Source organism: Alexandromys fortis, unplaced genomic scaffold (genome assembly GCF_014885135.2).
Source record: "Alexandromys fortis isolate MF-2015 unplaced genomic scaffold, M_Fortis_MF-2015_v1.1 scaffold_193, whole genome shotgun sequence".
Lineage (NCBI taxonomy): Eukaryota > Metazoa > Chordata > Mammalia > Rodentia > Cricetidae > Alexandromys > Alexandromys fortis.
The window spans coordinates 554,324-567,619 of NW_026068083.1; the positions used below are offsets into that span (position 1 = coordinate 554,324).

The window sequence follows — 13,296 nt, forward strand, 5'->3', positions numbered from 1 at the left end:
AATAAATAAATAAATAAATTAAAAAAAAAACAAAAAAAGAAAAAGATGGAAAAAAAAGAAAAAAAAAGCAAAGCTACACAGAGAGAAAGTAGAGAGACGAAGGGTAAGCTGAACAAATGTGTTGAACTTCGCAAATGCAGACAGACAGATAATAAGAGAAAGAGAAAGCACAGAGGAAGAAATACTCCAACAAATAATAAAGATGAATTTCTCAGACCTAAAGAGTACCAGAAGGTACAGATCAAAATAGTCTCAGAATGCTCATAGGAAACAAACAAAAACACATCAGAAAGAAACATAAGCATCTAAAAGGGAAAAATAAAACTTTCAGAGAGAACATGAAACCTAAAAAGGAGGGGAGAAATGAATGATACCATTTAATATTTCTCCTCATCAGATTATATATTTTATCAAAATTTCAAACTCATTAAGGAATAAAAAAAACACACAGTTCAAAAAATCAATCAGCAAAAGGAATGAGCTGGGACTGAAGCTATGACCTGGGGCTAGAGTCCAAGTCCCCTGCCACCACCAGCTCAGTCAGAGTAAGTGGTGAAAGAAGATGACCAAGTGGCCTGAGTCTCATGGCCAGGTTGCCTCAAACCAGGAGTGTGGCAGTCACTCCTTATCATCAGGAGTTCAGGCCTGTCTAGCGAGGCTAGCCAGGTTCAGGACGATTCATTTTAGTTGGGTCCTCCAAACTGAGCACTCTTTGAACTTAGGAGATTGGCCACAGAAAGATGATCAGCTCAAATCCTAACCAGTTTCCTCACTCCTGGCCTCAGCATTTTCTAGGCACTCATGCAGTGAGTTGTAGTAACTGGGAGCTCTCTCCTGCCACTTGTCAAGCCAGGGAATAGGGAGTTCCCACTGCCTGCTCTGCCACACCTCCTCTTGCCCATTCAAAAGCAAGCCTCTTGCCTCTCTCCATGGGAAGTCCTGTCTACAGTTCAAAGTGCATCCTTCCCCAGCTCCTGTCCATTCCAGGAAGACAAGGCCGAGACTTTCACTCTTGATTTAGGTCTTTGCTCCTTAGTGGACAACAGTCAATCCTATCCTTTTAATCTCGCACTAAGGGTGTGATCCATTTGGATCGCCAGCTTCTTGACCATCTCTGTGTGATTTCCCACCCATCTGAGGTCCAGCTTCACTCCAGCTCCCAGGATCCAGTTCAGGATTTTCCCTGTTAGAAGGCAGATCCAAGATGGCATCTGGTGTGGGAGGTCCTTCTGTCTATGTGTTGCTTTTATTGATTAATGAATAAAGAAACTGGCTTGGCCTATAGCAAGGGAGAAGGACGGTAGAGTTGGGGAGAATCCATGGAGCTGCCGCCAGAGACAGACCTGCTGAAACTTTGCTGGTAGGTCATGACTTCATAGTGATGCACAGATTAATAGAAATGGGTTAAATTAATATGCAAGAGTTACCCAATAAGAAGCTAGAGCTAATGGGCCAAACAGTGATTTAATTAATACAGTTTCTGTGTGATTATTTTGGTTCTGGGTGGCCGGAATGAACAAGCAGCCTCTTCCAACAGGCATCTCTACTCACCTTGAACAGGAAGACAAACAAACAAAAATAAAAAACCACAAAGAGCTCACTGCAATCAGTTTTCTGGCAAGAGAGCTGGAGAAGCCCAAGAAAGGCTCAAGCGTCAGGTCTTTCTTTAACACTGAGCCTCCGGACTTAGATTCCAGTACAACTCAGAGGAGAAAGAGGATTCCATGTGATGAGAAACCATTCTTTGTATCAAGCAGGATTACTTACTGTGCTGCTGCAAGATCTGTTATCCCCTCCGAGCTTTCGTCATCTTGGAGGCAGGGTCTGGACTGTATGCTGTGTTGGCTTGATGGGAACGCACTTTACTCTCAAGGAGGATCTGGATTCTTTGGACTCGGTGGTTTTCTATAAAGAGGACACGAGTTGGGAGGTTAGGGAAGGGGAGTTGTATCTGGGAGAAGTTAAAGGGTTGAATATGATCAAAAGGCGCTGCATAAAATTCTCAAAAATTAATGCTAATTAAAAACAACAAGATAAAGAGAAAATTTTATATTAAACATATGCACAAAATAAAAAGAGAAAACATAAGGATCTATTGGCTGGAACAAAACAAATATGATTCAGGTTTGGGTACCCACTATCTAATATTAAGAGGGTCATTCAACATATTTATAAAAGCGTGGTAAGATTTTTAACTTGTCAGAAATTCTGGAAAAAGTTCTTTGTATCTTGCTTACACATTCGTGTGAAATATCACCATCGGTGAACATAGTAAACTATCTTAGCATAGAACACGAAATAACAAAAAAATAGCAATGGCATTCAGCTGGACAGCATGCAGAGAGTGAGAGACCCTGGAACCTTCATCTTTAATGGGATGTCTCAATCAAATCCCTCCCCTCAGGGCTCAGGGAATCCTACAGAAGAGGAAGCAGAAAGACTTTAAGATCCAGAGGGCATGGAGAACACCGAGAAAACAAGACGTTCTAAACACAGTAGGACTCACGCACATATGAACTCATACAGGTTGAGGCAGCATGCACAAACCTGAGTGTGTCTATGCTAGACAGGACCAGGGCAAACGGTGGACACGAGCCACCATCACAAATCCAGAAGCTCTCCCTAATTGATAATTGTGCACACATGGAAAAACTACTGTTCTCTTATAGACTCTCGCTGAGTACACAAACCACTCAAGGGCAGGCCCGATACTGGCAGTAAATGGCCAGTCCAAGAATTCAATGACAGTTTTGGAGGTTCTTTGTCTCATAACGTTTTTGCTATGGCTCTCTCTCTTTCTCTCTCATTCTCTCTCTTTCTCATTCTCCCCCCCCTCTCTCTCTCTTAAAGGTCCTTTGAGTATATACCATGTTTCCAGGTTAGTGTTTTTATGGGATTTCTCTAAGTGTGAATGTGTATGTTTCTGTATCAATGCTTTTCTAAGGCTTTTTCTTAGGTTCTTTTCTTTTATTAGGCTTTTTTTCTTGTTTGTTTTGTCCTATTCTGCTTATCTTAATTATTCTACTTAATTATATATCTTTTGTAGATGCCTGTTTGTTTCCTAATGAGAGAGAGCAAGAAAGGATCAGGATTTGGGTGGGTGGGAGGTGGGAAGATCTGTGAGGAGTTTGGGGAGGGAAAACCATAATCACAGTAAATTGTATGAAGCAAGACCTATTTTCATTAAAACATTAGTGATGGCGTAAAATAAACCATTTTAATAAAGGTTTTAAAGACCCAATTTCTCAAATACATTGGACATGATTTCTAATGTCAGTGACAAGTGCTTATTGATACAATTGTGGGTTTAAAAGGGTCTGCCATTTCTGAATAGAAATAGAGGAGGAGTGGGTGGATGGAATAGGGATGGGGTGAGAGGAGACAAGGGAGACTGTGGTCAGGATATTAAAACATAAATAAAAATGAAATAGTTTTACTTGCGAGCTTTAATTAGCACTTAAGCCAACAGCAGACATTTCTGGTAGAAGTCTAAGAGGCTTCTTATAAAAAATTTCACTATGCACATCCAGAGACAGGGATGTAAATTTCAAATATGTGTGAGCAAAAACATGGAAGTCCATTGTCTGGAACATGAAAGACTCCAATGCCTACTTGACTTAACTTTTCTAGAGAGCTGTCCGGGAGGAAGTAGAGGGCATAGGAATACAGGAACTCTAGAGAAACTTAACTGTAATAGGGACTCAATGCTCTATTCCTAGAGGGAAGAAATGTGGTCAAGGGGAGTTTCCTAATGAGGAGAAGTAAACATTTCATCTTGTGAGAGGCTGAAATGTATTCTTATCCAAACGTATCCAGAACCTGTACGTGTGACCGGATGGTCTACTTGTAGATGTCATCAGATTGGGTTCATGTTAGACCTGAAGAGACCTCAACTCAAGGGCTTTCTTACACAGAGTAAATACACAATATAAGCACATAGAGAAGAGAATGTCCCTGCATGTGGTACAGATACTGGAGCGATATGTCTCCAAGACAAGGGCAGTGATGGCTGCGAACAAGCTCAGAGGTGAGCGGAGCTATACAGTCTCCCTAAGACTCCCCAGGAGCAACCTGCCCTGGAACCACCTTGACTTTGAGCGTCTGGCTCCAGAACTAGGGGATGATCATCTTTCATTTCAAGCCACACAATCAGTCCTGCCTTGTTACACTAGCCTCACGCAACACACATACACACACACACACACACACACACAAAGCGATGGGAATGAACCAATGGGAAACAGGGTCCGAGTGGCAGAGATCCAGCTGCGGAACAAATGCCCTTGAGAAACAAGAAGGGGTCTTTTTTTTTTTAATGATTTTTTAAATATTTATTTATTTATTATTTATACAATAGTCTGTATGCCTGCTGGCCAGAAGAGGGCACCAGACCCCATTACAGATGGTTGTGAGCCACCATGTGGTTGCTGGGAATTGAACTCAGGACCTTTGGTAGAGCAGGCAATGCTCTTAACCTCTGAGCCATCTCTCCAGCCCCCAACAAGAAGGGGTCTTAAAGATGGCAACGTTCTTTAGGCAGATATTAAAAAAAAAAAATACTTTCATGGCGCAAACGTGTGGGTTACTCTAAGTAATGAGTAACAAAAAGGTCACAACACTTAGAGATCAGAGACAGGCCCTAACAAATGCATCCACGAAGTTCCAATAAATAAAAGATGGAGCCCTCCTTCTAACAGTCTAGGAGGCAGCTCGGCTGTCACCATTTATTCCCTTTCATTTCCCACCATGATTAACAGTTATTTGGTGATTTTATTTCACCAGGTTAATTTGCTCATTTTAAGCCTAAAATATTGAGCACGAAAATGTGACAGGGTCAGGAGGGCCATTTTGGGAAAACAACGAATTGTGTTTGATTTGGCAACCCGAGGAACCAGTGGCTCTGGTGACGGTTGTACATCAGGACTCAGCAGCAAGGAAGCACTTGCCGTAGTGCCTAACCCGCCCCTTCCCTTCTTAGAGGAGTGTTACCTGCAGACGCTGTTGTAAGTTGTCTTACTGGATGGCTTGGCTTCGAGGAGGCAGGCTGTAAGGTGAGAATCTATTTGCCTGAGAAAGTTGTAAAGTCCTAGTCTCCTAGACTTCTTTGGAAGAAGCCAGTAAACTCTCCAGACAACAGCACTGCCCCAGTACAAACAGACATTTGTGCTGAAAGGGAAAGGCGGGCCTTTGCGCCCAGGGTGGTAACAACCGACCACAGGGCGCGTGCCTACCGTGATCCTTTGCGAAAGGACTACGGGGCGTGACACGTGACCCTTGGCTCCTCAGGCGCTCTCACGCGTCCACAAAACGCAGCAAAGACCACAGGGGGCAAGTCAGCTCTGCTACTTAAGCAGCTACAAGAAGGCCTATAGGTACCAGAGATCATGGGCGCCTAGAACACCTATGCCACACTTTTTTATTTTAAACACATATGTTTAAAAAGCAAACAGAAGCGGGCGGTGGTGGCGCACACCTTCAATCCCAGCATTTAGGGGGCAGAGGCAGGCAGATCTGGGTCAGTTTGAGGCCAGCTTGGTCTACAAGAGCTAGTTCCAAGACAGGCTCCAAAGCTACGGAGAAACTCTGTCTCAAAAAACCAAGAAAAAAGAAACGGAGGGGAAAAAAAAAGCCAACAGAAAGCTTGCCGTGCCCTGCTAGCAAACAAGGAGCAGTGGCTTTTCCAGAAAGGAAGAGGAGAGTGACAGTTATAGGTTTTCACAGAAAATAAAACAAAGACATAAAAACCAAAGTAAATAAAATGCTTTGGGATGCTAAGGGAGAGGTGTGTTTTTAAGCAATTTCTTGCTCTAATGACTGACATTAGGAGTAGCCCTGAGGTTGCAATGTCATGAGAGTGCGCTAGGTACGTACATTTAATGGTCACTTATTTTCTGGGAATGAAGAAAAAGGTTTTGTTTATGTGCAATAGCAAATGAGCAGAGCCGGGATTCCTTTGGAATATGCGGTCTGAGGTACCAGCAGGGTCACTGGCTTGGATGATGTGCTGATAAATATCTGTTGCTGCATAAATAAGCAGATATTTATGTCTGCTAAAGTATGTTAGATAAAGAAGTACTCAGCTTATTGAAGCTTTTTCCCTGTGTAGAAAGTTTTTACTCTCCAGGAACCTTTGGAAGATCCGCAGGTGAGTACTGATTGGCAGTCACAAATGTAGCTCTATAGCAGGTTTATCTATTGCTATGCAGCTTAGCATATCTGATGACAAACATCACTTGCGAAGCATTCTATGACACACATGAGTTTCTGGGTTTAAAGTCTGGTGGTGAGGGACAGTTAACTTGGCTTTTCTGTGCCTCATTCTGTGGCTGTTAATACGAGAAAGGATGAAAGGAGTTGAATCTGTGTTAGAATAATGTCTAGCAACTGTATAGCAGGTTCTGAGAAAGTGAACTCTGGGCATCATTAAGGAAGCCTTTGCCTTGTTAGAACTTCAGCTGTATTTCCTAAATGAATTTTTTTTTCACAAAACCTTGATTTTGTTGAAAATGACATTAATAAAACATGCTGGCATATTTCCCTCTACTAAATAATGAAAATAGCATAGTTTTTCCTTCTATTTTGACTTATAGAAATTCGTTAGACTCTGGTGGGTGTGATGGTCATACCTTATATCTAAGCATTCAGAAGGCTGAAACAGGAGAATTCCTATGAGTTTGAGGCTAGCTTCGGCTACATACCAAGTCCAAAGCTAGCATTTGGGTAAAGAGTATAACCTAATCTCAAAAGACCAAGCCAAGTTTTACAATTGTCAGCGATGTTATTGGCGATAGTATTTGTTCTGACAGCAGATCTTCACCTCTTGCTCTGCCTCCAAATCCAGTCCTGGAGCAAAGTAACAATGGCACCATTGTGAAAATCCTAATTGGTTCAATAATAAAAATCCTGAGTCGGATATGGGGAAAATGTGAAAAGATCAGAGAAGCAGAACTGCCAGCCACGACTTCTTACCTCTACCTCAGACCAAAACAATGATTGAGTCTCTACAAATACTCAGACTGAATTCCATGAACTCCTGTATCCTCCTTCATGATATTTCTCTCTCTGCCTTTCTAACTCCACCTACCTAATATTGGGATTGAAGGTGGTAGCTAACACCGCATAGCTCTTTCCTTTTTAGACTTGTTCAATTGTGTGCAGCCCAGAGTGGCCTGGAACTAATAGAGGTATGTTTCCCTCTATCCCCCAAGTGCTTAGATTAAAGGTGTGTGCTGGCCACACTACCCCTCTATGGCTAACGATTTTTGCCATATCACATTTCGCCTTTCTTGTCTAAAATAAAAAGACTATAACTAAAACAAGGAAAATATATACAATAAGTATAATAAATATATACAATTAATGCAGGTAATACCTACATCAACAATGGCTAGTTCATTAGCATTTAACAAATTCAAAGAAAGTATTTCATTATCTAACATATTTTAGCAAGTCCAAAGTTTTTATTTAGCAAGTCCTAATGCAATTTTGATTCTAACTTGCATTACCATCCAAAACTGTCTTTTGATGTCTCTCAACCCCGTCTTTACACCTCTTTAGTGAGTTTCTTTTCTGAGTCTTGTACACAAGGAAAACTGGAACTATAACCGTCTAGTCTTCAACTCCCTCAGCAACCCAAGAAGAAAACAATATTAACTGTATAAGCAGGAATTGCAAGCAAATGTCTTTCCAAAAATGTGAGAAATAACGAGACAGGATTTACTGGTCCTACTGGAGTTAGCATCAAACCCTGTGTCATGGCTACCCTGATCAGGCATTCTCACCCACTCATATTATTAACCCAATTAAAAGAACCAGGTAGTACTAGGTGGTGGTGGTATATGCATTTAATTATACCACTTGGCAGACAGATGCTGCTATATCTCTGTAAATTCAAGGCCAGCCTGGTACACAGACCTACCTCTATGAAAGCCAAGACTACACAAAGAAATCCTGTCTTGAAATCTCACCCAAAAAGATCCAAGTAAGTTGTCTCTATTATCCTTACCTAATATTTGGGTATACTGGAGACAAACTGGGCAAATCTCGCTGATGTTCTACAAAAACCCAGGCTGTATGGTGAGTTCCAGGCCAGTGAGAGTTCCATAGTGAAAATATTTTATTAAAAAAGAAAACAAGGGCTGGAGAGATGGCTCAGAGGTTAAGAGCACTGACTGCTCTTCCAGAGGTCCTGAGTTCAATTCCCAGCAACCACATGGTGGCTCACAACCATCTATGATGAGATCTAGTGCCCTCTTCTGACATGCAGGTGTACATGCAGACAGATACTGTATACATAATAAATAAATAAATAAATAAATCTTAAAAAAAAAAGAAAACAATATGCAGATCTGTTAACTGTATCCTTTTGAGCATGCTTGTGATATGACTTCATATAGAAGAATTTTCGAAGATCATTTGTGTATGGAAATTTGTACACAGAATGAATATATGCCAAAAATAACACTAAGATGAAAAGCTTAATGGAAGACGTATATGAAAAATTTAATAAAAGTAGTCAAAATAGGAAATATTTAGTTTCATTTCTTCTGTTAGTTTTTTCTGTATGTTGACAAACTACACAATGTAAAGTCTTAAATAATAAAGTTATTATGATAAAGACTCAAAAAAGAAAACAATAAAAATGAAAATGAACAAAGTATTAATTAAAATTGTTTCTATTATTAATCACTTTTATTTAGCTTTTTTCCTAACCATTAGCAATAACTACTTATAACCAATAACCCTAAAAAATTAACAGAATACAGCCAGACTAGAAGAGATGTATAGAGGGAGTAGGAAGAGTCAATGAAAAGCCATGGAGGTGCCAGAGGAGGAAGATGAGAGTTGCCAGCCAGAACCTTGCTGGTAGGCCATGAACCTCATAGTAAAATATAAAATCATAGATATAAGAGCTAGCTAGCAGTATGCTTAAGTTATCCGTCAAGCAGTCATTTAAATAATACAGTTTCTGTTTGATTATTTTTGGAGTCTGGCCAGCCAGGAAATGAACAGCACCCTCAGACTACAACCAGGGATTGATGGGGTAAAGACTTAGGAGCTTTAAGTTCGAAGTCAGGCTATGCCTATATATGTGAAAGGAAGTATCCTGAGTATATATAGATTGGAGGGGAAAGGTATCATTTTTGAGAAGACATGGTATTCCTGAAGCTGTGTTCTGATGGGGAATATGCCTGCCGATAGGAGGTGCCTATCCCATTCTCCAAGTCCAAACAGCTGCATTTTGTTGCACTCTGTTAAGTGAGCTTCGCAGCAGAGATGTCCATTGTTGCTCTGCTCCACTCCCCTAGTGTTTCAAGGGAGAGGGCTGCTTGTTTGTCCAGGCTGCCCAGCTAGCTTAGGCCCGAAATAATCACACAGAAATTGTATTAATTAAATCACTGCTTGGCCCATTATCTCTAGCCTCTTATTGGCTAACTCTCATATCTTGATTTAACCCTTTTCTATTAATCTGTATATCACCATGTGGCAGTGACTTACCGGGAAAGATTTTAACCAGCATCTGTCTCAGGTGGAGAATCCATGGCATCTCTCTGACTCTGCTTTCTTCTTCCCAGCATTCAGTTCTGTCTTCTCTACCTATCTACGTTCTGCCCTACCAGGAGCCCAAAGCAGTTTCTTTATTAAACAATGAAAGCAACACAAAGACAGAAGGACCTCCTACATCACACTAGGGATTTTCCCAGCAGTAATGTCCATTTCATCTCAGCTTTGGACCAAATTGTTACTTCTCTGTTTCACTCTACTAATGGGGAACACCTATAAAAATGTAGCCATCTGTTCTGGGTCAAGCAAAATGCCTGTACTTCTGCTCTACTCCCCTGATGGAGTTTCTGAGCAGAGGTGTCCCTTTATCTGTGCTGTGTTCTACTAGTATGTTTCCAAGCAGAGATACTTCTCTGTTCCAGCAAAAGAAAATCTTCATCCAAAACTCATTCAAAAGATTTATTTGGGAGGAAGAAATCCAGGAGATTATCTGTGTCTCCCAGAGTGGAAAAGGGCAGCAGTCAGCTGAAGAGGCACAAGTTTTATATGGGGTTTCTTAGGGTTGGAGTTTTTCCAAGGATATTTTTATGGTTGGAATTGCTCAGAAATTCATTGGTTTTCCTGCTTGGAAATTGGTTGAGTTCACACTCAGTTGGTCAGAGATAGAGAGCATTTCTTTAACTCTGATTCCATGGCCAAAGTGTGGGTTTTTCACTGATTTTGGTTTTAGCATTGCCATCTGCTTCTTTAACTGACCCTTTCGTGTAAAACATAGGGCTTCATAAATTAATTTTTTTCTATGAGTTTCTGGGGTAAATTATAAAGTTTAAACAGATTTTTTGCCACTGTTAATTTCTTTCAAATTCTTTTCAATTATTTTTTCAAAATAATATTGTGTAACTGAATGCAAGTGTGTGGTATAAAGATCTTACCAAATACTTTAAAATTATAAGATGTCAGTAATGGCTGGGCAGAAGTAGCACATGCCTTTATCCCAGCACTCAGGAAGAAGAGCTAGGTGAGTCCCTGTGAGATCGAGGCTAGCTTGGTCTTCAAGAGTTAGTTCCAGGACAGGTAGGATTATTAAACAGGGAAACCCTGTCTCGAAAAAGCAAAAGCAAAACCAAACAAAACCAAACCAACAAAAAGATCTCAGTATTTTTAATATGTATTCAAAGACAACTGTCATATGCAGTCTTTCAGATATTTATTGCACACAAAAAGTTTTACTCTTCTGTAAAGTGCATAACTTTACCACAATGGCTATATTTTTAGGTTTTCTCTGCAGTATTTCTTTTATTGTACAGGATTTTATTGTACAGTATTACTTTTTGCCATGATTTCAAATTTACTGATAAAAGTAAAGGGTTTGCCACACTTATTACATTCATAGGGTTTCTCTTCAGTATGTGTTGTTTTCTTCCTATATTTGAATATGACTCTTATGTACAAAGGCTTTAACCCATTAATTACATTTAAAGGTTTTTCTTTCTGCTATGTGTTTGGGGGGTATTTTTTCCCCATGATATTTATTGAGCTCTACATTTTTCTCTGCTCCCCTCCCTGCCTCTCCTCCCTCCCCCCTTCAACCCTCCCTCAAGGTCCCCATGCTCCCAATTTACTCAGGAGATCTTGTCTTTTGATACTTTCTACTTCCCATGTAGATCAGATCTATGTGAGTCTTTCTGTGTCTGGGTTACCTCACTCAAAATAATGTTTTCTAATTCCATCCATTTGCAAAATTCAAGCTGTCATTATTTTTTCTGCTGTGTAGTACTCCATTGTGTAAATGTACCACATTTTTTATTCATTCTTCAATTGAGGGGCATTTAGGTTATTTCCAGGTTCTGGCTATGACAAAGCTGCTATGAACATAGTTGAGCACATGTCCTTGTGGCACAATTGAGCATCCTTTAGATATATAAAAGTGGTATTACTGGGTCTTGAAGAAGGTTGTTTCCTAATTTTCTGAGAAATCGCCAAACTGACATCCAAACAGGTTGTACCAGCTTGCATTCCCACCAGCAATGCAGAAGTGTTCCCTTTCCCCCACAATCTCTCCAGCATAAGATGTCATTAGTGTTTTTGATCTTGGCCATTCTTACAGGAATAAGATGGATTCTCAGAATGGTTTTGATTTGCATTCTCTGATGACTAAGGATATTGAACATTTCCTTAAGTGTCTTTCAGTCATTTCGGATTCCTCTGTTGAGAGTTCTCTGTTTAGCTCTGTACTCCATTTTTTTTATTGGATTATGTGATCTTTTGATGTCCAATTTCTTTTCTTTGTATATTTTGGAGATCAGACCCCTGTCTGATGCAGGGTTAGTGAAGATCTTTTCCCATTCTGTAGGCTGTCATTTTGTCTTGTTGACCATGTCGTTTGTTTTACAGAACCTTTCAGTTTCAGGAGGTCCCATTTATTAATTGTTTCTCTCAGTGTCTGTGGAGTTATATTTAGGAAGTGGTTCCCTGTGCCATTGCATTCAAGTGTCCTTCCCACGTTCTCTTCTATAAGGTTCAGAGTGGCTGGCTTTATGTTGAGGTCTTTGATCCATTTGGAATTGAGTTTTGTTCGTGGTGATAGACATAGGTCTATTTTCATTCTTCTATATGTTGATACCCAGTTATGCTAGCACCACTTGTTAAATATGCTTTCTTTTTTCCATTTGATATTTTTTTGCTTCTTTATCAAAGATCAGGTGTTCAAAGATGTATGGATTTATATCCAGGTCTTCTGTTCAGTTCCATTGGTCTGCCTGTCTGTTCTTATGCCAATACCAGGCTGTTTTCAGGACTGTAGCTCTGTAGTAGAGTTTGAAGTCAGGGATTGTGATGCCTTCAGAAATTCTTTTATTGTACAGGATTGTTTTGGCTGTCCTGTTTTTTTTTTTTTTTTGCTTTTCCATATGAAGTTGAGTACCGTTCTTTCTTGGTCTTTGAAGAATTTTGCTGGGATTTTGATGGGCATTGCGCTGAATCTCTAGATTACTTTAGGTGAGATTGCCATTTTTATTATGTTAATTCTGCCTTCCCAAGAGCATGGGAGATCCTGCCCCTTTCTGGTGTCTTCTTCTACTTCTTTCTTCAAAAATTTAAAGTTCTTTTCATACAAGTCTTCCACTTGTTTGATTAGAGATACTCCGAGATATTTGTGCCTATTGTGAGCGTGTTGATTCTCTGATTTCTTCCCCAGCCCTTTTATCATCTGTGTACAGGAGGGCTACTGTTTTTTTTTTTTTTGAGTTAATCTTATATCCTCCTACATTGTTGAAAGTGTTTATGAGTTGTAGAAGTCCCTGGGTAGAATTTTTGGGATCACTTATGTAAACTATCATATCATCAGCAAACATTTGAGAGTTTGACTTCTTCTTTTCCAATTTGTATCCTCTTGATCTCACTTTGGTGTCTTATTGCTCTAGCCAGGACCTCAAGAGTTATATTGAATAGATTTGGAGAGAGTGGACAACCTTATCTTGTTCCCGATTTCAGTGGAATCACTGGGAGTTTCTTTCCATTTAGTTTGATGTTGGCTGTTGGCTTGCTCTATATTGCCTTTATTATGTTTAGGTATGTTCCTTGTATCCCTGCTCTCTCCAAGACCTTATCATAAAGTGATGTTGCTTTTTTTTTTTTTTCAAAAGCTTTTTCAGCATCTAATGAGATGATCATGAGGTTTTTATTTTCAGCATGTTTATATGGTGGATTACGTTGACAGATTTTTGTATGTTGAACCATCTCTGAATCTGTGGGATGAAGCCGACTTGATCATGGTGGATGATGGTTTTGATG

General features: G+C 40.0%; 1 protein-coding gene across 1 annotated transcript in view; it reads right to left on the minus strand.

Annotated features, from left to right (window-relative positions):
- Ccdc7 (coiled-coil domain containing 7) overlaps positions 1 to 13,296 on the minus strand; it is a 196,054-nt gene that overhangs the window by 170,111 nt on the left and 12,647 nt on the right. The window contains exon 2 of the mRNA XM_050122079.1: positions 1,768 to 1,905. The gene's annotated coding sequence lies outside the window, so the exon portion shown is untranslated. The remainder of the gene's footprint in view (positions 1 to 1,767; positions 1,906 to 13,296) is intronic.